The sequence below is a fragment of the Rhinopithecus roxellana genome, chromosome 21 (assembly GCF_007565055.1).
Source record: "Rhinopithecus roxellana isolate Shanxi Qingling chromosome 21, ASM756505v1, whole genome shotgun sequence".
NCBI classification, from domain to species: domain Eukaryota; kingdom Metazoa; phylum Chordata; class Mammalia; order Primates; family Cercopithecidae; genus Rhinopithecus; species Rhinopithecus roxellana.
In genome coordinates this window covers 3,544,288-3,569,025 of record NC_044569.1, presented here as the reverse complement: position 1 = coordinate 3,569,025, position 24,738 = coordinate 3,544,288, and the positions used below count along the sequence as shown (strand labels likewise).

At 41.3% G+C, this 24,738-nt stretch overlaps 1 pseudogene; it reads left to right on the top strand.

Moving 5' to 3' along the window:
- The first annotated feature begins 742 nt into the window (after positions 1-742).
- LOC115895527 lies at positions 743-20,051 on the top strand (annotated as a pseudogene).
- Positions 20,052-24,738: the final 4,687 nt, after the last annotated feature.

Here is a 24,738-nt window from a genome sequence, read left to right as displayed (position 1 = left end):
CATATATGGCACAGGCCATAGTGCTCTGGCCACAGTGTACTTCTCTCCTGCCATTCCCTCATGCAACCTATCTACCCCACACCTCCACTGAAGAACACCCAGCATCCCAAACAAGTAAAAAATAAGATAAGGGACTCATTCCTCTACACTTCCCAGATATCATCATTCATTGAGCAAACATCTCTCTAACACCTTCTATGTGATTGGCTGTGAGTATAAAACAATGAAGAAAACATTGTTCCTATCCAAAAAACTCATAATCTGGTAAACTTCTGTCAAATGTCACAGGGCTATGTCTTCTTGTTATGAAGGAAACACGACACACACTATCTTTCCAATCACCAAGGAGAAAGAGCCTGAGGCCTAACAGAACAGCACTGGTCATATGGTAGCCAAAACTTTCTACTAGAGGAGCAGCTTTCTTTGCTGGGCACCATGGCTCATGCTTGTAATCCCAGAGTTTTGTGAGACCAAGGCAGAAGAACCCAGGAGTTGAGCCCAGGAGTTCAAGACCAGCCTGGGCAACAGAGTGAGACCCTGTCACTATAAAAAAAAAAGTTTTTAAATTAGCCAGACACAGTGGCACACACCTGCATCACACACACCTGTGTACACACAGCAGCACATACCAGCTACTTGGGAGGCTGAGGCGGGAGGATCGCTTGACTGAAACCCTGTATCTAAAAAGAAAAAAGAAGGCAAAAGAAGAGAAGCTGCTTCCGATTATCAATCACATCCAAACATGGGCCAACCCACACCATTTACCCACAAAAGAATGAAGGATTGGAGAGAGAACTGGCCTTCGAAGTGCAGAGTGAAATGCAAGGGAGAATCTGGTGTCCGGCAGATCTTTCAAGATCACCAGATTCTTGATAACGCCAGAAACAAGGTCTACCACGTGACCATGATGAGAAAGATGGCCAGGCCCTGGGACAGCCCTGGTGTGAGCAGAGTAAGCAGAGGTGAAACCTTGGACCCAAAAGGCTGGCAGAAGAAAATGATGATTTAAGCTCACCAAGAGAGTATTCAGGTCCTGGGGTAACTGAGGTATGGAGAAACACCAGCACTTTGGTAGCAGGAAGGGCCTGGGATTTCTGCCTTTTGGCAAAAAGCAGCCACAGGAATTTGCAGATCACACAGATTAGTGGAACAAGACTACGTTGACCACTTCCTCAATGGATATAAGGGAAGGGATGACCAGGCTATGAAAGACTTGGAACCCAGCTCTCTTGGAAGGTGGGAGAAGAGAGGTCCCCAATGAATGACATCATAGCATCTCTCATTGTCTCAAAGCTACCATTTATGGAGCCCTTACCCCATGACCCCATGACCACCCATGCAGTATTATGATCTCTCATTCTATTATGAAGAGACTCAGGCTCAGATAGACGAAGTAACTTGCTCAATATCCACACAATTAGCCATGTGTTGGAGTCACAATTCTAAAAGCAGTACATCTAATCACTATGCTGTGCTGCCTCCCTGTTTGAGTTGCTTAATTGGCCCCAGGTCTCATGGGAATGGGAGCTCTGGTTGCACATCACTAGGATAAAGGCAAATGCAGTTGAGCTGTTCTCCACGTGAGATGCCAAGCAACACTGGTCATCCCAGAGATTTCCAGGCTGACTTCACACCAGCTTAGCCTTTAAAACTAAACTAAGCTAGCAAGTGTTAGGATCAAAAAATAAATAGCTAAAAAGTATCAACACTGATCGAAGAATAAAGTCAACAGTCACATACATTCATATCTAGTTTATACCACAGAGCAGTCATTGCTAAATAGAAATAACTCTTCTTGAAACCAAAATGCAGGATCAAAATAAATGAAAAACAAAACAGCTATTCTATTTTGGAAGTCAGTTATACAAGTTGGTTACATATGAAGGGGACTCATTTCTCTATAAGTATGACTAGAAGGCGTTGGTGATTATTTTAAGTCTTTGCCATGCTACATAGAGATTGTTTATGCAGCAAGTAGTTGCCACAGCGGCAGGGGCTGGAGAAGAAATGTGTGTGCCTCAGCAGAGGCAAAGGAGTGTAGGGACCTGTCAACTGAAACTTGGTGCACTGAATAAAAATATTTACAGCATTACTTTATGGAGTGATCCACCTCCAAGGCATCAACTGCTTTATGTAGTATCGCATCACACTAAAAATGTTCCCTTCTGGGTCTACATATAGAGGAAGTTGAAATATGTTCTTATGAATATTGACATGATTGGAACAGATATTTGTAACTATACCTAAAATGTAGTCTAGGGGGCATAGGATTAAGAGTGCTGCAAATTGAAATTTTGGATATGTCTATTTCATATTGTGAAAAGGACCTCTGTATGCTTTTTTTTATTTCTTTCATGCCATTAGAAGGATGTGTATGTTCTGCAGTTTTAAGATAACATTTTTGCTTTGCTGTTTAGTGATCTAGTGAAAAGACTGCACAGCTGAAAATTTGTCTCTGTGGTGCATCTAGAATGTTAATAACCCAGTTATCATATGACTTGCATTTGTTTAGAAAAATGAGACAGATCTCTTTTTTATCCATTTAGTTTAGTAAATGCTATATGTTTAAATATATATAAATGTTCCACCAGACCTAAGTTTCTCAGCCTTTGCACTATTGATCTATTAGGCTAAGTAAATCTTTGTTGTGGCGCAATTGTCCTGTGCGTTGCAGGGTTTTTAGCGTCATCCCTGGTCTCTACTCACTAGATACCATCCCCCCAATCCCCCAATGTGACAACCAAAAGTATCTGCAGACATTGCCAAATGTCCTCTGGGAGCAAAATCACCCCAGCTGAAAACGATGCCCTACTTATTCTATCAAGATCGAGCCCTGATATTCCTCAATTGTGGCAAAGAGCTATTGTCTTTACTGGAGGTCAGAGTGTTTCTGGATGAGCTCTCCTTATCTATGCATCTCAAATGCACTACCTGGAGGTTTGGCTCTCACAGGGCTGAGAATAATGACCAGGGCCAGGTGTACACAAAGAGAATTTTCTCCTCTAATATTTAAGTACAGCTTTGTTTTCGTTTTGCAATTAACCTCTGCTCCACAGCCTTTAGTACATCTAGTAGTGTTGTCAAGGAGACAACCTCCAACTAGTAGATAACAGGTAGGCCAAGATAATTGGCCCTTGGTTCCTTTCTGCTGCTCCTGCACACACAGTGGACCTTGCTGCCTCCATAAATCAGGACCGGCTGCATGATTATTGTATCCAAATAAGAAACTCACAAATTCTAGTCTCCTTTCCGTACCTGGTTTAGAACTAAAGAGACACATTTAATTTGCTTTACCAGATCAAATAAAGAGGAAGTCTGGCAATAGCGATAAACCCCAGAGATCAGCTAAATTATGTCCCAACTTGACATTTATATGAGCACATGCCTCTCAATCTCCAGAAGGGATTAGATTAAGGTTATTTTAGCTTGCACTTCATGCACGCACATCCCTAAAGACTCAGGGAAAGGGGTGGATGGTGACTAATACCATCAGTGATTTTATTCAAATGTTTTGTATCCCCAATATGCTGCCTAAAATGTTACTTCGGATGGAGAGCTGCATTTCGACAGAGTGCACGCAAAGCCTTTTACATTTCAGCATTAAGGTTTTTACACCTGCTCTCACTCAGAGCCTGAGCAAAGCCTTCTGCTGTTGGGACACACGATCATTGTTTGCTATCTGGGCAGATCCCCCATGGCATCCTCTACCCCCAGAGACAGAAATCATTTTGCTCAGAGATTTTGACTTAGTTCATTAACTCCAGAACCCTCAGGAGAAGGCTGAGACAGTGCATTGGAATGCAGATAGACCTACACTGAGTCTCCTGTGTGCATGGGAAGGTGGTAAAAAGCACTCCTTTGCCTCTACTCTGAGTCAAAAAACAAAAACCAAGAGAAAAATAACTTGTGCTTCATGAAAATCAAAATTAGAGCTGAAATGCCCAGTCACCAACAACAAGCCAAAACCAGCCTCTCTGTCTCAGCATGAGTTAAATCCAACTGATCACATCCAGGGTTGTTGCATTTATCCTGCCTCAATTTGTTCTTGAACGGAGAATAGGCATGATCTTAAGAATTTCAGATTTCAGACCCGATGGTTTGAGGAATAGATATAGAATACATCTCAAAATGTACTCTCCATTGGCATGGAAAATAGTAAATTATTATTGTTTTGGGCTTTTTTGTTTTGTTTTTTTGTTTGCTTTGAGATGGAGACTCACTCTGTCTCCTAGACCGGAGTGCCGTGGTATCATCTTGGCTCACTGCAACCTCTGCCTCCCAGGTTCAATTAATTCTCTTACCTCAGCCTCCCAAGTAGCTGGGACTACAGCCATGTACCACCACACCCAGCTAATTTTTGTACTTTTAGTAGAGACAGGGTTTTGTCATGTTGACCAGGCTGGTCTCGAACTCCTGACCTCAGGTGATCCACCTGCTTCAGCCTCCCAAAGTGCTGGGATAACAGGCATGAGCCACCTCACCCGGACAAATTATGATTGTTTTTTAAAATAAATAAATTCCTCCAATCCAAAAGACATGTTTCAGCCTTGGTTAAAAAAAAATATGGGTAGCAATTTAGTGCTATGAATTTTAGAATTACTTTATCTGTAGCTTGTAAAATAAAATTTAAACACTTTTTAGTTGTAGATATGTATATTATTTCTCTTACTTCCCTGAATCCTCCTTTGCTCTTTATGTATTATTTAATCTATTCATAATATGGCCATTCATCCTCTATTTAGCAGACCTGTTCCAAACACTCTATCTTGTTGCTATTGTGGTAGACGACCCTATCTCAGAATATGTGTTCCAATTTTAAGGTCCAAAAATACCTACAAGTGCCTATAAGAACAAAACACAAAATACTTTGGAAAGAGACATCCCTCATCATACCCAAACTCCCAATATCCTATTATACAGAACTGTCAGGTGCAAGGGAAATCCATAATTCATTTTCCTCCTTTGTCTATATTTACCCTCACTTCAATCCACATAGGATTTCAGGCAACTTACAAAAGTATATACATCACAAAAGAATAAAGTAGTTGAAGGAATCAGAGCAAAGGCAAATGAGAATAGAAAGTTAGTAAAAACCAGAGGTAAGATCAGAATGCAGACAAACATAGCATGGGGCCCCATCCAGGTACAAGAAGAGACCCTGGAGTGTTCCTTTAAGCTGCCTAATGGCCAAAGAGATGGCAGAAAGACCATCGTTGTGAGACTGAAAGCAAACTGTTCAAGAGCAGCCTGGTTGGATGTCAAGACCTGAGAGTAATCTCTGGTGGTGCCTCCTAAGGAAGGACCTCAACAGCATCTGAATTCATTTTGTTCATCTTCCTAATCTTTATCAAGGGAACACCTAAGCCCTCCCAAGTAAGACATGGATGGTTCTCATTGTTAAAAATAATCACTAGGGAGGAAAAATTGGAGACACTATCCAGTGACTCATAGAGCTGCAAACGTTTTTCCTTCTTACTCCTTGTGTCTTACAGTTTTATTACACGCTTTTTGGTCCCCTTTCTGTAGCATGCTTGCCAACTCTCCCATCATATAGATAAAGGTCTAGCCACCCTAAAAACCCATTCTTTAAAAGTTGTGTATAACCTTGGAGCATCAGCCCCAGACTGAAGAAGCCTTCACATGAATCAGGACCTGCAGTGCCATAAAAACATGTTTTGCTGTAAAATACACCCTGCCAATGTGCAGTCTAGATTGTTTTGCTCTTAGCTTCCTATAGTACTTAAGTCCTACCTAGAATAATTCACCCTCAGTGAAACCTTTTTTTGAGGGGAGGGAACATATCATGGAAAAAAGCAGGCAACTAAGAGTAATAATGAATATTACATGCTCTTATAAAGAATGTCTTCAAAGGAGGGGAGCCTTGCCAGCATTACTGAGTAATGATCTTTGAACACAGCATTAAAGTCATAGCATGAAGGAAGGCAGATAAAATATTTAATGACATCTGATATTCCCAGCTCTTGCAAAAAGCCAAGAACTGGTCACAGTTTATCAGTAGCTGCACATTTTAATATCATTAGACAACAATTTTTTCCAATCAGAGTAATAAAGTTACCAAAATCACGGGGTGGTAGAAAGGAAGGGAAATAAAGCAGGTTATAAACTGCTCGGAAATCCTGTCTTTTCCAATTGACTTTTAATATGAATGTGGAAACTGGGCTCAACAATCAATTGGCTCACTTGGTTCACAGATCGGCCAGAGCCTCAATAAATATTGAGGATGTTTCTATAAAACAATCTTTGACTAATCATGTTCAGGACAAGTCTTTTAAAACCCCCCTCACCTCCTGGGACACAAGTGTGGTCAGAAGTCCTTTTTGGCTCTAGTGTGTCATTGACCTCAAATCTTCCAATCCTGCCAGTGTGAATCAGTTAAAGGAGAGTTACATATCTGGAATTTTGCACCAGGCAAATAGGTGCTTCAAGAGGATGGGGTGGAGGTAGATAAGTATGTAGGTAGGTCAATAAGGCAAGGAGATCTGTTCTGTCACAAGAAGAAAACCAGGCAGGAGCAGTGGACAAACAGAAACCAGTCTATGGAAGGACAATTTACTGAGACATCAATTTGCCTGGGTTCTCAAGGAATAGTCCTCTCCTCCTCCACCGCACCGTCCCCCGCCACATAGCAAGGTTCTTACTGTTCTTGCCATGGAAATTTGAGAAAATATAAGCTACTTAAAGCTACTTTTTTGTAAAAACCTGAGTTGTTGGGTTTTTTTTAAGATACAGAATATATCAATTTTCTAGTACTGCTATAACTAAGTGCCACAGACTGGGCGGCTTAAACAACAGAGATTTATTTTCTCACAGTTTTAGAAGCTGGAAGTCTGAGGTCAAGGTGTCGGCAGGGTTGGTTTCTTCTGAAGGCTGTCTCCTTGGCTTGCCAGGTGGCCGCACTCTTGATGTGTGTTCCATACTCATCTCTTTGGGCTGCATTATCTGGTGCCTCTCCCTGTGTTCTAATCTCCCCTTCTTACAAACACACCAAGCTTACTGGATTGGGGCCCACATGGATGACCTCACGTTTACGTAATTACCTCTTTAAAGGCCCTATCTGCAAAAACAGTCACATTCTAAGATGCTGCAGCACTTCAACATATGAATTTGGAGGACCCCAAAGTTCAGCCTGTAACACAGAGAAACGTATTTTGGGGAATGAAGAGAGAGGCATGTAAGTCCTGTGGGAAGCTCACATCTACACCCATTTCAGGCAGTGCCTAGGGAGGTCATAAGACCTTGAAGGTGTTGCTCTGGGAGACACCTAGAGAGGACAGACCTAAGTACAATGATGCCTCGGCCTCCTTCGGGATTCCTGGGCCCAAAGACATGGCACACAAGTAGCAGAGCCTCCCAATCTGAAGGCGGGACACTAAAAATTTATGTGGTCACAGGAACAGGCTGGTGGTCGATGACCAGATGGTCATCCCTGATGCTCAGCCTCTAATGCCCAAATCCTTTGCACCATTCACGGGTAGAATTCCACAGGGAGCCTCAGCAATGACCAACATTGAATTTCTAGACAGCCCTGTGGATAGGGGCTCTGCAACAGATTTACATTAGTTTAAAGAAAACGTAGAATGTGGTATTTCTTGTTGCTTACAGGCTGAATTTACACCTGCAAGAATTATGTCAGGATGTATATAAAGTTTAGGAAAGAATAAAACAGAATAGAAACCAAGCTCATATTTATACAATAAGCCAACCACGGCATCTCAAACTGCACAGAAGCAGGACAGAGTTTAAATTAAGAGGTCTTGGAGTACAAAACAATTTATTTGGATGTAAAAGGCAAAAGTGAGTCGGGTCGCTTGACCTATTCCAACAATACATGCACCTTCTCCATAAATGATAATAACAGTAGTCTCGCTCTGTCCCCCAGGCTGGAGTGCAGTGGTGCAATCTCGGCTAACTGCAACTTCCGTCTCCTGAGTTCAAGTGATTCTCCTGCCTCAACCTCCCTAGTAGCCAGGATTGTAGGCACCTGCCACAATGCCAGGCTAATTTTTATATTTTTAGCAGAGATGGGGTTTCATCATGTTGGCCAGGATGGCCTCAAACTTCTGAGCTCAGGTGATCCGCCTGCCTCAGCCTCCCAAAGTGCTGGGATTACAGGTGTGAGTCAGCAAGCCCGGCCTCTCATTGAATTTGAAATAGTTATCATAGCTCTCCTGTGTATCTCAGTATTTTAGCATTATTTGTGATCTTAGGTATCTCTTGTTGACACAATCCTCCTCCTTAAATGATAAACTTCATGAGAGCAAGATCTCTATTTTCTACTTCTTTTGGACTGCTTCATTGTAGCTAGAGAAATTTGGCTCAGTTAATTCCAGGTGATGGCCATGACCAAGAAGTCTTTCTTTTCTTCCCTCCATAAGCATTAAACAGAACCTGTGTGTCCCTTTGTATTCCTGAGACAGAATGGGGAGTGAAATCTCCCTGTTTTTCCATTAACACAAATTAAGGCCATTTTCAGAAAAATTTTCTGGCAGGTAGCTAAGTTCTAGAAAGATCACTGGAAGAAAAAAGAGGTCTGGCATTGAGAAAAATAAGAGAAACCAGAAGAGAGACAGATTCCAGAGAAAAAGCACGAGAACATAATTAGTTCAGTTTAGGGTAATATGAGCACGTGAAAGTCCTCTCCACCCCTTCTCCTACCCCATCCCCAGCCAAGTAATGTGCTTTTTCTAAGCCCTGACTTCTGAACCACTAAAGAAATAAAACAGTAAAGCAAATAGGAAATTAAAACATCCCCATTATTCAAAATAAGGTTGATATTATAGAACACAGTGTATACCTGCAGGCCAGTGGATTCGTGCAGGCTGAGTCCCGAATTAGACTGCTGCTGATCCTCCCCACTCTGGGAGGACTGGGTGCCCTTTACCTCCCATGGTAGGTGCAAGGACTTTCCCACTAAGCCTCCTGAAGGCCAAGAGGAACCAAGACCACATGTTCTCCAAGAGCAGGTCTTCAATCAGGGAGTTTTCTCCTCTCCAAAGTGGACAGGGAGTACAAAGAGGATGAAAGTGTTTTACTAATGCACATGACTCCCCGTGGAAGAAAATATCAGGAGTAAAGAACATGTGCTCTCTCCCAATGGACATATTGGGCATAAGGTCCCAAAGACAAGCCAGGGGAGCCATCCCACAAGTGAATGTATAGGGAGATGAGGGGGTATTCAGGAGTCAGGTCTGGGCTGGGACATGCCCTGGGTATTGGCAGTGGACACATAGTGATGGAAACCAAGAACTGAGATGCGCTTCCTCAGAAAGGGGATGTAGAATGTGAGGAAAGGGGGAGTGCGAATAGACCCTTAGGAAGATGAGTATTCAGGCGTAGAGAAGACAAAGAGAAGCCAGGGAAGAAAGGAAGAAGGAAGCGTCCAAGAGCTAGCAGAACAAGGGCAGAATGGTGTCGTGAGAGCCAAGAAAAGGAGAGAAGACAAGAGTGAGCAATAATGACCAACGATAGGAATCGGGGATGGCTCGGGCAGTTGGCGGCCTGGAGAGCACTCCTACCCACTTCTGAACAGTAGTTTTGAGATGAAAGCCTAATTGTAGTGGGTTGAGAAATGAATAGAAGTTGAGGAAAACCTATTCCCCGCCCTCAAGGAGAGGAGAGCTTGGTGGCAGCTATGGATAATTAAACAGGCAATTACAAAAGGCATGGTCTTTGACTTGGATTCATGAATGTGTCCCCAAAAGGTCCAAAAAAATCATGGATCAAACGACATGTGCCTCATTTGTATGTGAATTAATCTGGGAAGAGATGCATAGCTTTCATAAAATCCAATTGCCTAACATGAGGAAACAAGAAAACAGGCTACTAAATAGAGACAGTTCAGAATCCTAAGCCCTCAGGAAGGACAAGTTTATAGTTAAAGTCCTAGGTCATGGTAGCCAAGTAGGGTAGGAAAAGAACTGAATCCAGAAAGTCAACTACATTAGTCCATTTTCGCCCTGCTATAAAGAACTTTCCTGAGACTGGGTAGCTTATGAAGGAAAGAGGTTTAATTGACTTACAGTTTTGCATGACTGGGGAAGCCTCAGGAAACTTAACAATCATAGCAGAAGGGGAATCAGTCACCTTCTTCACAAGGCAGTAGGAGAGAGAAGTGCAAAGGATGAACTTCCAAACATTTATAAAACCATCGGATCTCTTGAGAACTCACTCACTATTATGAGAACAGCATAGGGGAAACCGACGCCATGATCCAATTACCTGCCTCCCTAGACATGTAGGGATTACAGGTCCCTACTTTGACTCATGGGTATTACAACTCAAGATGAGATTTGGGTGGGGACACAGAGCCAAACCATATTAACAACTCTTCCAGAGGTGTTTCCCTAATTGATACCACTGATACCTGGGGGGCACTTGAGGGGTCAGGTGAGGAAGTCTTGGTAAAAGAATAGGAGAAACTAAAGCAATGAGAGAGACGGAAAGCCAGAGCAGTCATCTGTGAATTTCACAAATATCTGATAAGTGCCTGCATGTCCTAGGCAGGGTGCAAGACCTTGGATACATCCTTCACGGAACTTACATTCTAAGAGCTTTTGTGTTTAAAATATGAGATGCTGAAACTTGAGGTTTCACAGGTGAAAACAGCTCTTTCACTACATCAGGTTAGATTTGCTCAATTATTTCATTCTTAGATCACCATGTTCCCCTTTGGAGGGGGGAAAAAAAGAAAGAAAGAAAAACCATGCATGGTGATTAACCCACCAAGCTGCCAGTTCAATCTCCCTTGCTCTCCTTTGAGTCATGAGGGAACAAGGAAAAAAACAGGATGACAATAAAAAGAGAGAGAAAATTAATATGTTAAAACTTTACATTTCAACTTTGAGCTGACATTGCAGCAAGGCTCCTTCCAGCTGCTTTGTCTGGCCATGTCAAGAAGTGACCATGATTTATGGTGCCACCTCCATAATTTCAATGCTCTTGATCTCCCACTGGAAGCAGTGACAAGTAAGGTTAACTGCTGTGTAAAGAGACAGTATGAGTAATGCTTCATGCACAGAGCTGGCACTGATCTACAGTGTGGCAGTGAGGTGCGGGGAGGAAGCAGGGATGTCAGCCATTGGTTAAATCCCTTTCGAATGGCAACCTCCAAAATGCCCTAACACCTTGTGGAACAGTCAGGACTTGTGTGGAAAAATACCATGAATTGTGTTAAGATCTTTTGCCTTATCCTCGTTCCCTTACAAACATGAAACAGCCAACTTGACTGATAATTGCATTCTGTATTGTTAGTAATGGCTAACACTAAGTGTCCGTGCCATGTGCCAGGCCCTATCTACTTGGCTTATAGTCATTGCTCCGGTTATTCCTCCTCTTATCAGCCCCCATGGTCATCCCCATTTACAGATGAGAAGAATGAGGCTCAGAAGGTTAAACAGCTCACCCAAGAGTGTGAAGCCACGCCAAGATTTGACCCCAGATCATCTGACTGCAGGAGCCTGCTATACTAGTCCATTCTTGTTTATTTAATCCCATCTATTTATTTTTACATATATTTTTTTTTCTTTAGCCAGCACACATACATTTCTTCTTTTTCTTTTTCTTTTTTTTTGAGATGGAGTTTCACTCTTGTCACCCAGGCTGCAGTGCAATGGCACAATCTTGACTCACTGTAACCTCCACCTCCCAGGTTCAAGAGATTCTCCTGCTCAGCCTCCCAAGTAGCTGGGATTACAGGCACCCGCCACCACGCCTAGCTAATTTGTTTGTTTGTTTGTTTGTTTGTTTGTTTGTTTTTGATATTTTTAGTAGAGACAGGGTTTCACCATGTTGACAGGCTGGTGTCCAACTTCTGGCCTCAAGTGATCCACCTACCTCAGCCTCCCAAAGCGCTGGGATAACAGGCGTGAGCCACCATGCCCAGCCTGCTTACACATATTTCTAAAGGATTACTTGCTCTGCTACTAGTGAGTAGACTGGGGTATGTGTCACTGTAGAAAATCATTCATTTACCTTCCAAAGCCACAGTTTGCCTTGGTAAACAGGGTCTAGATCAAAAATTGTTGTATATGCAAATATTCTATGAAGGCTAATTACTTTTTCACATGCTTGTATCTCATGTGTCCTAAATAAAGGAAAAAGAAAGGAGAAACTAACATCAACTGAATAACTACTTCATTCTAAACATTGTTTCAGAGGCAAAAAACTTCACAATAACCCCACCAGGTAGATATTTTTATCCCCGTTTTATAAATTGGGAAATGGAGGCTCAAGAAAGTCAAAGACATTTTCCAGGTATAACCGTGAGAGGTAGAAGTGAGCTCAAGGGCCTCAGTGATTCCTCACCAGGACTGACATGTATTGTGGATCTCTTAGTAACTTTCAGTGTTTCATACTCTATTTCACCTACAGGTGAGCAGAAATTAAAGGGAAAGGAGAAAGAAAAGAAGAGAAGAAATTAAGGAGCAGCATGAGAGTTGACTTCAGAGATTGGATATCCCTGAAACACTGAAGAAATGGCTTCTCTACTTTCCAAATTTCCTCAAAATCTGTCCTAAGTCTTATCAGAGAATGTTTGTTTGTTTGGTTTGGTTGTTTGTTTTTGGCAGGGTTTTGCTCTGTCACCCAGGCTGGAGCATAGTGCCACGATCACAGTTCACGACAGCCTCAACCTCCTGGGCTCAATCGATCCTCCTGCCTCAGCCTCCTGAGTAGCTGGGACTACAGGGGCACACCCCTATTCCTGGCTCTTATCAGAGACTTTGGATTACAGTTGCCCAGACAACAACCTTGAGATGCTACACTCAAAGTACTTGCCTGGCAAAAAGCCAAACTCCCTCCATCTCCCAACATATGCACAGTACCTGTGTGAGGTTTTCTTTCCAAAGCACCTGAGAACAAGGTCAAGGCTGTGCTGCTATTGGGATTTTGTCCCACACAGTAACTCAGCTGACAGTGACTGGGTTCCTAGAGAAGGAGCTAGGGGCCTACCCGCCTCTTCACACAAATGTCATCTCAGTCTTATCTTCTCAACTCTTTCACTGCACTGAAGAGTTCTTGAAAGCCAGTTCAAATCTCACTTCAAACTTTTTTCTCTTAGAGAAATAAAAATGCTGTTGTTTTTGTCTAATGGAAGTACTGTGCTGTGACTGGATCTGTAACAACGGCATGTCAAAATGCCAAAAAAGTGTGTCAAAAATAACATTTAAAAAAACTCAAGGGAGACATGTTACAGTCCTAAATGAGCATTTTTATTTCTCTGTGTTGAAATGTGTTCGTTTCCTCTCCAGGGTCTTAATAAACCTCAAAGAAACACACAACACTTAATGAACACAATTTTAGGGCCAATTCAGCTCTTGATATCCCATTACTGTCAAAACATCTCTCACTTGTATTTGTGAGTTCTCCTCTTCCAAGTCTTTCTATTCAATTTCTTCTTCACCGGATGCTTATTTTCCCTAAATCCTGAACCTCTGAAGTATATGCATATTGCCATGAAGTTAATCAACTAAAAATAATTAATTTCAATTTATTTTCTTTGTCATTGTTGAGGAAACATCACCAACTATTTCCTGACACATTAGAGATAAAAGTCAAATTCATGGCAATCCCATGTTGCCAAGGGTTTGTGTATTTAATTTAATGGGCTTTCAAATAATATTCAATAGAGTCTATAGGCAGTATGCTCGCCTCCCATGATTTGGCTGAGAAACGATAAGAATATCTAAATTTTAGAGCCTGTTCAGCTAAATTCAAAGTATCATAGTGTTGGCTGGGTGTGGTGGCTCACACCTGTAATTTCAACACTTTGGGAGGCCAAGGCAGGCCGATCACTTGAGGTCAGGAATTCGACACCAGTCTGGCCAGCATGGCCAAACCTGGTCCCTACTAAAAATACAAAAATTAGCCAGGCATGTTGGGGCGTGCCTGTAATCCCAGTTACTCAGGAGGCTGAGGCAGGAGAATCGCTTGAACCCAGGAAGTGAAGGTTGCAGTGAGCTGAGATCTCGCCACTGCACTCCAGCCTAGGTGCAGAATGAGACTCTGTCTCCAAAAAAAAAAAAAAAAAAAAAAAAAAAAAAGTATCATGGTGTCTCTTTGCATAACTTGTAGAGGAAATATTTATTTCTATCAAGACCCATGGTGAAGATTTGATCTAATGCCAGGAAGCTCCTTGAATTTCCTCGTTCTATCACCTCATCCACTGCTTGTTGTCTACTTTGCTTTCTCACTGCAGAGGCAAACACATGACCCAGGTAGAAAAGTCAAAATCAGGATGTCTCCATTTCCTGAGCAAAGCAATTAAAAAGCAGGTGGACCTGTGGCATAGCAGAGCCATAGTTTGTTTTTTTTTTAAGAATGATTTTAGGCCAGGTGCAGTGGCTCACGCCTATAATCCCAGCACTTTGAGAGGCCGAGGTGGACGGATTGCTTGAGCTTAGGAGTTCGAGACCAGCCTGGCTCTACTCTGACTCAAAAGAAAAACAAATTATTTTGATAGTAGGAGGGAAAAGATGTAAGGTCTCTTCTTAGTTCAAGAAGAATGAAGAATGAGGTAAGCGTGATCCTGGCACAGCTGGTGGCCATTTGGTTGGGATGTGAAGAATGACTTTCTAAGCATGAAGTTAACAAAGGTAGCCAACAGCCAAAAAACAAAGAACAATCTTGATAATAGTGTTTGAACTCATAGATGCAGCTCTACCCAAAGTCAGATCCACCCTCTTAGATTTCCAAGTTACATGAGCCAATTCATTTCCTTTTGTGTCCATGTTAGTTGAATTTTGCTTCTTAGCCTTCCTGAATAACATACCTGATTCTTCCCACAGGTACCCAGAAAGAGTGTTTCATAAGCCAGAAGGCACAGTGGTTCCACGTGGGAGGGTTTGTTACTTTCCTGTTGCTATAACTGAATCATGCAAAGATGCAAGGTGCTTTTACCCACATGGTTTTCCCACAGAAATGGACTAAGATGGAAGATCTGCCCACCTCTCAGCCCTTTCTGGGTTTTTTTATTTTTTAAAAAAATTTTTATCTTCTTCATCTCTTCAATAATAACTTTTTACTGCAGAAGACCATTGATTACCATCCCCATGCTACATTTGCTAGGTGTTCTGATACAACTATGATGGGGTAGCAAACACGTACAATCTATACTACGAGGCAGTCACAATAAGGATTAGAGTCTTTGAAATATCCATACAATTGGGATTATTCAAGAAATACTAAGAAACCCATTGATATTAATGGATCAAGAGCAAAAATCTATACAATTGTCTCCATAAATGTTGTAAAGGCATTTCAGGCTGGGTGTGGTGGCTCACTCCTGTAATCATAGCACTTTGGGAGGCTGATGTGGGAGGATCACAAGGTCAGGAGTTCAAGACAAGCCTGGCCAACATGGTGAAACCCCATCTCTACTAAAAATACAAAAAATTAGCTGGGCATGGTGGTGGGCACCTGTAATCCCAGCTACTCAGGTAGTTGAGGAAGGAGAATCGCTTGAACCCAGGAGGCAGAGGTTGCAGTGAGCCGAGATCACACCACTATACTGCAGCCTGGGCAACAGAGTGAGACTCCATCTCAAAAACAAAAAAGGCTTTTGAAAATTTCAATATCTACTTTTAATTTTTTTATCTTAACAAAATAGGAAAAGATGGGTAAACTTCCTTAGCATGATAAAATACATCTGTCTCAATCTCCCATCATGCTTACTGAGAAAAAACTATACGTATTCTCAAAAGATGAGAAACAAACAAAGATGCCCACTTTATCAACTACTATATAACATTATAATGGGGATATCAGCCAATATAACAAAACAAGAAAAAAGAAAAGAGGCTGGGCACGGTGGCTTACATGTGTAATCCCAGCACTTTGGGAGGCTAAGTTGGGCAGATTGCTTGAGCTCAGGAGTTGGAGACCACCATGGGCAACATGGCAAAACCCCATCTCTATAAAAAATACGAAAAAATTAGCCAGGCAAGATGGTGCACCCCTGTAGTTCCAGCTACTCAAGAGGCTGAGGTGGGAGGAACACTTGAGCCTGGGAGGCAAAGGCTGCAGTGAGCAGAGATCATGCCACTGCACTCCAGCCTGGGTGACACAATGAGACCCTATCTCAAAAAAAAAAAAAAAAAAAAAAAAAGAGAGAGAGAGAGAGGGAGAGAGAAAGAAAAGAGGTAAAATTAGCATCATTTAAAATAATTTAATACTCTCTCAAGAAAATCCAAGTCAACTGTTTAGTAACACAAAACTATTGCTGAAACTAAGAATGAGTGTAAGTGTGACCAGAAACAAAATTGTTACGTAAAAGTAACAGCCCTCATATATTTACTGTTCAGGCAACTACTGGTTGTATTGTAAAATGGGAGAAAAAGACTTGATTTGAAATAGCAAAAAAAAAAAAAAAAAAAAAAAAAAGCTGGGGGAGATAATATATCTAGGAATGCACTTAGCCAGAAGTATGAAAAATCTACATGAAGTAAATTTTTAAATTTAAATCCTAGATAATATATCTAGGAATGAACTTAGTAAATAAATGGAAAGACAACCATTTTCTGAAACAAGGAAAATCAAATTATAAAGATGTCATCTCTCCCCAAATTAATCAGAGAATTTAACACAACTCTAGTGAGCCGAGCATGGTGGCTCACACCTGTAATCCCAGCATTTTGTGAGGCTGAGGCAGGTGAATCACTTGAAGTCAGGAGTTCGAAACCAGCCTGGCCAATATGGTGAAACCCCATCTCTACTAAAAATACCAAAAAAATTAGCCAGGCATGGTGGTGGGCACCTGTAATCTCTGCTCCTTGGGAGGCTGAGGCAGGAGAATTGCTTGAACCTGGGAGGTGGAGGTTGCAATGAGCCGAGATGGCACCACTACACTCCAGCCTGGGCGACAGAATGAGACTGTCTCAAAAAAAAAAAAAAAATCTCTAGTGAAATCACATATAATTAAGAAAAAACACAGGCAAATCCATTCTAATCTTCCTATGGAAAAAAAAAAAAAAGTGGTCAAGACTGTTCAGAAAAATGTAAAGAATTTATCTGAAAGGAAAAGCAAGAAAAAGAGTAATAATGAAAAAGAGCAATGCTGGGTATTGACATATGTTATAAAGCTAGAATAATTTTAAAGTACACCACCATTCATAAAAAAAAAATACCAATAGAACAAAACAGAAAAATTGAGAAATAGACCCAAATACACAATATAAATTTAATATATGGGTTTTTTGTTTGTTTGTTTGTTTTGTTTTGTTTTTTAAGACGGAGTTTCACTCTGTCACCTAGGCTAGGGTGCAGTGGCACAGTCTCAGCTCACTGTAATTTCTGCCTCCCAGGTTCAAGCAATTTTCATGCCTCAGCCTCTCAAGTAGCTGCAATTACAGACATGTGCCACCACACCTGGCTAATTTTTGTATTTTTAGTAGAGACGGAGTTTCACCATGTTGACCAGGTTGGTCTCAAACTCCTGACCTCAAGTGATCTGCCTGCCTCAGCCTCCCAAAGTGCTGGGATTACAGGCGCGAGCCACCAGGCCTAATTTAATATATGTTAATGCTGGCATTTTAAAATAACAGGGGAAAGGTAGTTTACACAATAAATAATACAGGTTAGCTACGTGAAAAAAATAATCAGTTGTATCCCTATCTCACGCTTTACACAAAAACAAATTTTAGATTGAGCAAAAATCTAAGTGTAAAATATAAACCCATAAAAATACCAAAGGAAAATAGAAAAATATATTTAAACCCTCCAAGTGGGAAAAGACGTTCTGTGTATGTGACAAAACTCAGAACCCTGAAAATAAAAATTGTGAAAGATGGAACCATACATATAAAATATTTCTGAGGGCCGGGCGCGGTGACTCAAGCCTGTAATCCCAGCACTTTGGGAGGCCGAGATGGGTGGATCACGAGGTCAGGAGATCAAGACCAGCCTGGCTAACATGGTGAAACCCCGTCTCTACTAAAAAATACAAAAAACTAGCAAGGCGAGGTGGCGGGCGCCTGTAGTCCCAGCCACTCAGGAGGCTGAGGCAGGAGAATGGCGTGAACCTGGGAGGCGGAGCTTGTAGTGAGCTGAGATCCGGGCACTGCACTCCAGTCTGGGCGACAGAGTGAGACTCCGTCTCAAAAAAAAAAAAAAAAAAAAAATATATATATATATATATATATATATACACATATATATATATATATATATACACATATATATATATATATATATATATACACACATATATATATATTTCTGAATGGCAGAAACAGACAAACAAACAAATAACATAAACAATTGAAAAGATAATCTAGGCCAAAAACACACACTTGCAGATGATATCACAACCAAAGAGCTAAAATTTCCTCACTATGTAAAGAATGTCGTACAAATTAATAAGGAAAAAAATAAACAACGCAAAAGAACACAGCCTGCTCAGGAAAGGAAATAATTAGTGACTTCCAAAAAAATGCTCCGCTTCACTCAAAATAACAGTAATTAAAATTATAATGAAGTAACACTTTAGCCTTCTAAACTGGCAAACTTCAATACATTTGACAATGTACTTTGTAGATGGGAGTATGAAAAAACAGGCTCTCTCTTCTCATATCACTGATAGAAATACAAACTGATATAATCTCTATGGAGATAAATTTTGTAATATATATCAAAATGTTAGATGTTTGTATCTTTTAACTCATCAATTCCACTCCTAAGATCTTATCCTGTGGAAGTAAGATTCACATAGCATGACTGAGTACAGCATTGTTTATTGCAGGAAAAAATTAGGAACAACTAAGTGTCCATCCATAGGACATGTACACTCAAACAGTACACAGCCATTAAAAAGAAAACTGCTAGTCCCAGCTACTCAGGAGGCTGAGTCAGGAGCATCACTTGCACCCAGGAGTTGGGGGCTGTAGTGTACTATGATCATGCCTTTGAATAGTTACTGCACTCCATCCAGCCTGGGTGACATAAAAATAATAAATAATAAAGCATGTCTTTATGTTGTGACACAGAATGATCTGCCAGATACGTGTGCTCGTAATGCAAAGGATTTCGCTGAAAGGAAAAGTAAGAAACTGAAACTGGACTCTTGGTGGCTGGAAGGTAGAGTGGGAAGTCTTGGTTTCACTGTATAACCTTATGTATCTTTTGAATTTGTGTTTTATACATGTTTGTATTACTTATTGAAAATAATTAGGGAGCTTCCTGAGAGCTTAACACGTGGAGGTTCCTGGAGAGTGGCCCAGTCAGGAAGGTTTGGAAGCTCCCAGCACCTTCCCCACTACCTTGCCCTATGTATCTCTTCATCTGTATCCTTTGCAATATCCTTTATAATAAACAAGTAAACTTAAGTTTCAAAGATCAGATTTACGACATGTTCAGGTACTTGCCTCCAGCCACACAAGTGGTTCTCATCAGTGCCACACTGCCTCACGAAATCCTAGAGATGACTAATAAGTACATGATGGACTCAGCCCGCATCTTGGTGGATTGACTCTGGAAGGCATCAAACAGCTTTTTGTGGTAGTGGGAAGGGAAGAGTGGAAATTCAACATCCTATGTGATCTCTACAAAATGCTAACTGTCATTCAGGTGGTCATCTTCTGTAACACCAAAAGGAAAATTGACTGACTGGTGGAGAAAACGAGAGACGTCGCTCTCACCATGTCCTCGATGCACAGAGACACACCTCAGAAAGGGCCACAGTCTGTCATGAAGGAGTCCCCATCCAGCGCCAGCACAGGGCTCATTTCTACAGATGTCTGGGCCGGGAGGTCAGATGTCCCTCAGGTGTCCCTCATCATTAACTATGACCTGCCCAAAAACAGAATTGTACTCGCAGAGAATTGGGAGATCAGGTCGATATAGCTGGAAGGGTGCGGCCATTAACTTTGTCAAGAATGACCGACATCCACATCCTGAGAGACATTGAACAGTACTATTCCACTCAGATAGAAGCAATGTCAATGAACGTCACTGATCTGATCCGGAGAAGCAGTCCCAGTACTCTAAAGATGAGTTGGAGACTGTTCATCTATTTTGGGTTCCTGTTTGGAAATATTTAGGAGCAGCTTTTATTTAGTGGGGTTTATGTGGACTATCTTTACATAGCTCTCCACCAAACATGCCAGGAAAAGCTCTGGAGATCCTGCCATGTCCTCTTATCCATATGTAAATAATGCATTGCTTTAAGTCTTTTTCACTAAACATTTAAAACTTTTCCCATAAAAATAATAGTAATTAGAATTATTCAAATTACTAAATTATTTTTAAATAACAAAAATAGAATATCCATATTTCAACGCAGAGAGAGATTGTTTCTAAGACTCAATTTTTTTTTTTTTTTTTGAGACGGAGTCTCGCTCTGTCGCCCAGGCTGGAGTGCAGTGGCCGGATCTCAGCTCACTGCAAGCTCCGCCTCCCGGGTTTACGCCATTCTCCTGCCTCAGCCTCCGAGTAGCTGGGACTACAGGCGCCCGCCACCTCGCCTTGCTAGTTTTTTGTATTTTTTAGTAGAGACGGGGTTTCACCGTGTTAGTCAGGATGGTCTCGATCTCCTGACCTCGTGATCCGCCCGTCTCGGCCTCCCAAGACTCAATTTTAAGAAAATAAACCAAAATACAGAAAGTACATATACATTCACCACAATGGTTTTTAGTTGTTTTTCTTTTGTTTTAATAATGAGGAAGTGGCAACAACATAAATACCCAATATTAAAGGAATAAAGAAATAATATTACATGCACGAAAAATGAAATACTATGCAGCTATTAAAACCATGTTTATGAAGAGCTTTCAACAACCTGGGGATGTGGTTATGTGATAAAATTTAGTGAAAAAAATCAACACAGATAATTTTATATGCTATGATCTCAACTATGCAAAAAACACATAGGAAGCAAGTTAAAATGTTAATAGTTATCTCAGTGCAGTGGGATTACAGAACATCTCTTTTCCTCTGCACTTTTTCATAGTTTTCAGTTTTCCCAAGATGGGGATGTATTTTTACTATAGTATCAAAAATGGTTAATAACAATTAAAATCTGGATGCTCTTGCTCACAAACCTTGGATCCCTTATTTACTAATGACTGACTCAGAAAAACATCTTTCTAGGGCTTCATCATACATTTCACACACAATGGTTTTCTGTCTTCTAACAGGATCCTACCAGAAGTGATTTCATTTCATCTCCCTCTCAGTGCTGGAAAGATTGGTGCCCACCTTTTCCTCATCATGTCCTCTGTGTGGGACTACGAGTCCAGCAGTATAACAGTTTCAGGAGTCAGTCTACTGGGATACATATCCCAATTCCATCATTTTTTACTTCATTTCTCTGGGCATCCCTGGGGATACAGGAGATCCCCTGTGGAATGTTGCTGCATGGATTAAATGAGATCCTTTGTGTCACGTGCACAGCTCACAGTCTGGGATATAGTCAATCCTTAAGAAATATTAGGTATTTTGCACAATAGAGTTTGCTTTTCAATTCAAGACTGTGACTTCAAAACAGGGAGAGAAACTATCCTAATAACACCTTCTCTAGCAGCTTCTCTGCATCCGTTTTTGCCCAACAGTTTGAGATTCTGTCATATGGCTTGAGGTTTTGTTTGCATTAATTCTTCCTTTACTCTGCCACTGGGATATCCTGCAGCCTTTGAAGCCCACACCAGTGGGAAGCCTTGCGGACTTTATAGACTTTGTGTTGATGCCCCAGGATGGCTGTCTTTCCTAGAGAAGAGGGAATGAATTGGGGGCAGCAGAAGGTCAGAGAAACCCCATGATCAACAGGCCTCCAGAAGATTTATGTATAACTCCTGAAAGACCAGGACCATAGCTGGACTCCTTTAAGAAGAGAAAGAATTCAAACATTCACGTTGATCAGAAATAGATTGATTTCATGGCTAAACTCAAACACAAGATTGGAGCCCAGATCTTGATTCTGAACAGCATTCTCCACTAAAAGGAAAGAGGGCTCCTTGAAGAAAATCTGATAACCAGACCCAGGCAGAGAAAGTAAAAGATGTGCCTGGAATATTTTCTTGTGCCAGAAAGTAAAGAGGTGGTCAATGATGAGGATGTGTCAAAAGAACACAGAGACCAACTCGAAGGGACTCGCCCTAGCCAGATCTGGGACAATTTGAGCATCAAAATCAATAATGATAATAATGGATGAAATTGAGAAATTGAGAATAATGGAAATTGAGAAGAAGGTAGAGAAAGAATAGAAGCCTCTTGGAGAAGTTTGTAATTTTCCCCGGCAGGAGGTACTGTGGCAGCAGGAGTACACTGCCCTGGAGGAGGATAAATAAGATAAATAAGATAAAATAAGATAAAACTCTAAATAAGATAAAACTCTAAAAATGTCATACTGATGAGAGAGAAAAGGCTCTTCTTTTAAATAGTAGAAGGCCAACTAATAAATACAGAAGGAATGATGGACTTATAAAAGCATCAATGATGCAAAAACTAGTGGTCATAGTTTAAAGAAAAATAGCACATTTATAAGGTCTCAAAATATCTACCAACAAATGTCTAATTAATTATAAAGGGAAGAGTCAGGTGCTGTGACTCACACCTGTCATTCCAGCTACTTGGGAGGCTAAGGTTTGAGGATCACTTGAGTTCAGAAGTTCAAGGCTGCAGTGAGTTATAATCAGGCCACTGCAGTCCAGCATGGGCAAGAGAGCAAGCAAGACCCCAACTCTATAAAGAAAACTAACAATTTATAATATATATAAAGGGGAAAAAACATAGGTTTAGAGTGGGAAAACCTTACCCAAGTTATCAAAGTCATCACTACTAATGAGACATCATCTACCAAATTATTGGGCTCATTATTTGAAATGAGACAGCCTGATATGATGCGCAGAAAAGCATATTACTTATGTGGTACTTCTGCCAAAAATGCATAACGTGGATATAATCAGACAAAACCATACTGAAGAACATTCTACGAACTAACTTGCCTGTCACCTTCAAAAAATATCAAGGCAAAGGAAGACAAAGAAAGGATTGGGACTTTTTCCTGATTAAAGGCAACCTAAGAAACACAACAATTATCTGCAACATGTGATGCTGCATTAGATCTTAGACCAAGAAAAAAAATAGCTAGAATTTTGAGATACCTTACTGACTGAAACAACAGATGAAACTTGAATACCAATAGTGGGTTAGACAATAACATCGTATCAAAGTTCAATTTCCTCACTTTGATCATTGTTTTGTTCCTAAGTAAGCCAATGTCCATCTCAAGTGTTCCAGGGTAAAGGGACATGGTGTCTCTAACTCACTCTCAACAGTTTAGAAATTTCATTTTCATACAGAGAGTGAAAGAGAGAAGAGGAACGATATAAAGCAAATAGGAAAAAATGCAGATAATTGATAAATCTACATTTAAAAGTGCATAGGAATTTCTTCTACTATTGTTACCACTTTTCTGCAAGTCAAAATTAAAAGAATAAAGAAAAACAAACCAGGGGGTGGAGTGGGCCAGTGGGTCATACGACATCAAAGACAGATGAGATTGACTGAATACTCCCCGCCTCTTCCCAGCCCTGTATGCGCACACACACACCAGTAAAGCAAAAAGCTAGATCCTTGTCCTTGGCTTCTGCATGGAAAACTTTGGTCCTCCTTGCTTCCCAGACACCTCAGGAGAGATGAAAATTAAAACCTTTCCAATGGAAATACACTTTCAACTTGAGGCTCTCTTCCTTCTTCTCAATTAAGGAATCTTTTGAGAAACAACTGATAATTTAGGGCCTTAAACACTAAAGTGAGGGCTCACCCCTTACTCCTTCCCTTAAAGAAGGTAGAGAAAGAATAGAAGCCTCTTGGAGAAGTTTGTAATTTTCCCCGGCAGGAGGTACTGTGGCAGCAGGAGTACACTGCCCTGGAGGAGGAACTAAGACAGTGGGTACGGGAGGGCGCTGGGTGTGGGCTGTTCACAAGTGGTGGAGTAAAAATCCTGCATCTCGGACTTCAGGAAGAAATGTTGGGGACTTCAGAAAGAAATGTTGGGTCCTGGTGGCAATGGCAGCATGGAACAGCAGCAGCCCATCCCCACACATTCCAGAGCTGTGGAGCCACCAGCAACAGAACAGATCAGACCATCACCAGAATGACTGGGTGACTGGAACCCACCTTGGATAGGAGATTGTTTGGCTCATTGGAAGATGCTTCTGGGAGGGGAGGGTTGGTTTCTGGTATGAAGGCAATGGAAATCCTTCCATACGTTCTTTACTTGTATCCCAACTCATCATAGGAGCACCAATTTCACTCAGCTGCTGGGGCTCTTGCCCTGCCACTTACTACTCAATGCCAGGCAGGACGGTGACACTCCTCAACACTGCAGCAATGGCAGGCTGTCCACTACATGGTGGAAAAGCAGTGAGGAGGATACCTATGCTCCCACCCACTTATCAGGCTTTTCCCCCCATTCCTGTTGCATGCACAACTAATCAGTCTTTAAATGTGAACTTGTCTGGGAGAGACAGAGCTAAAACTTTTTTATCAATGGTTTGCATCCTCATGAAGCCCTGACATCAACCAAACAACCAGAAGAAATGAACCCTACATTAGGGACACTCATGCATATCCTACTCGTCTGTGCCAGGGAAGGAAAACCCTAAAGACAGTCTGCTAGCCTGGTGGCACAGAGCAGAAAAACACTTTGAACTCTGTTTCTTAGGCAGCATAAAATTCTGCGATGCGTGATCCAGAAGAATTGAAAGCAGGATCTCAAAGACATAT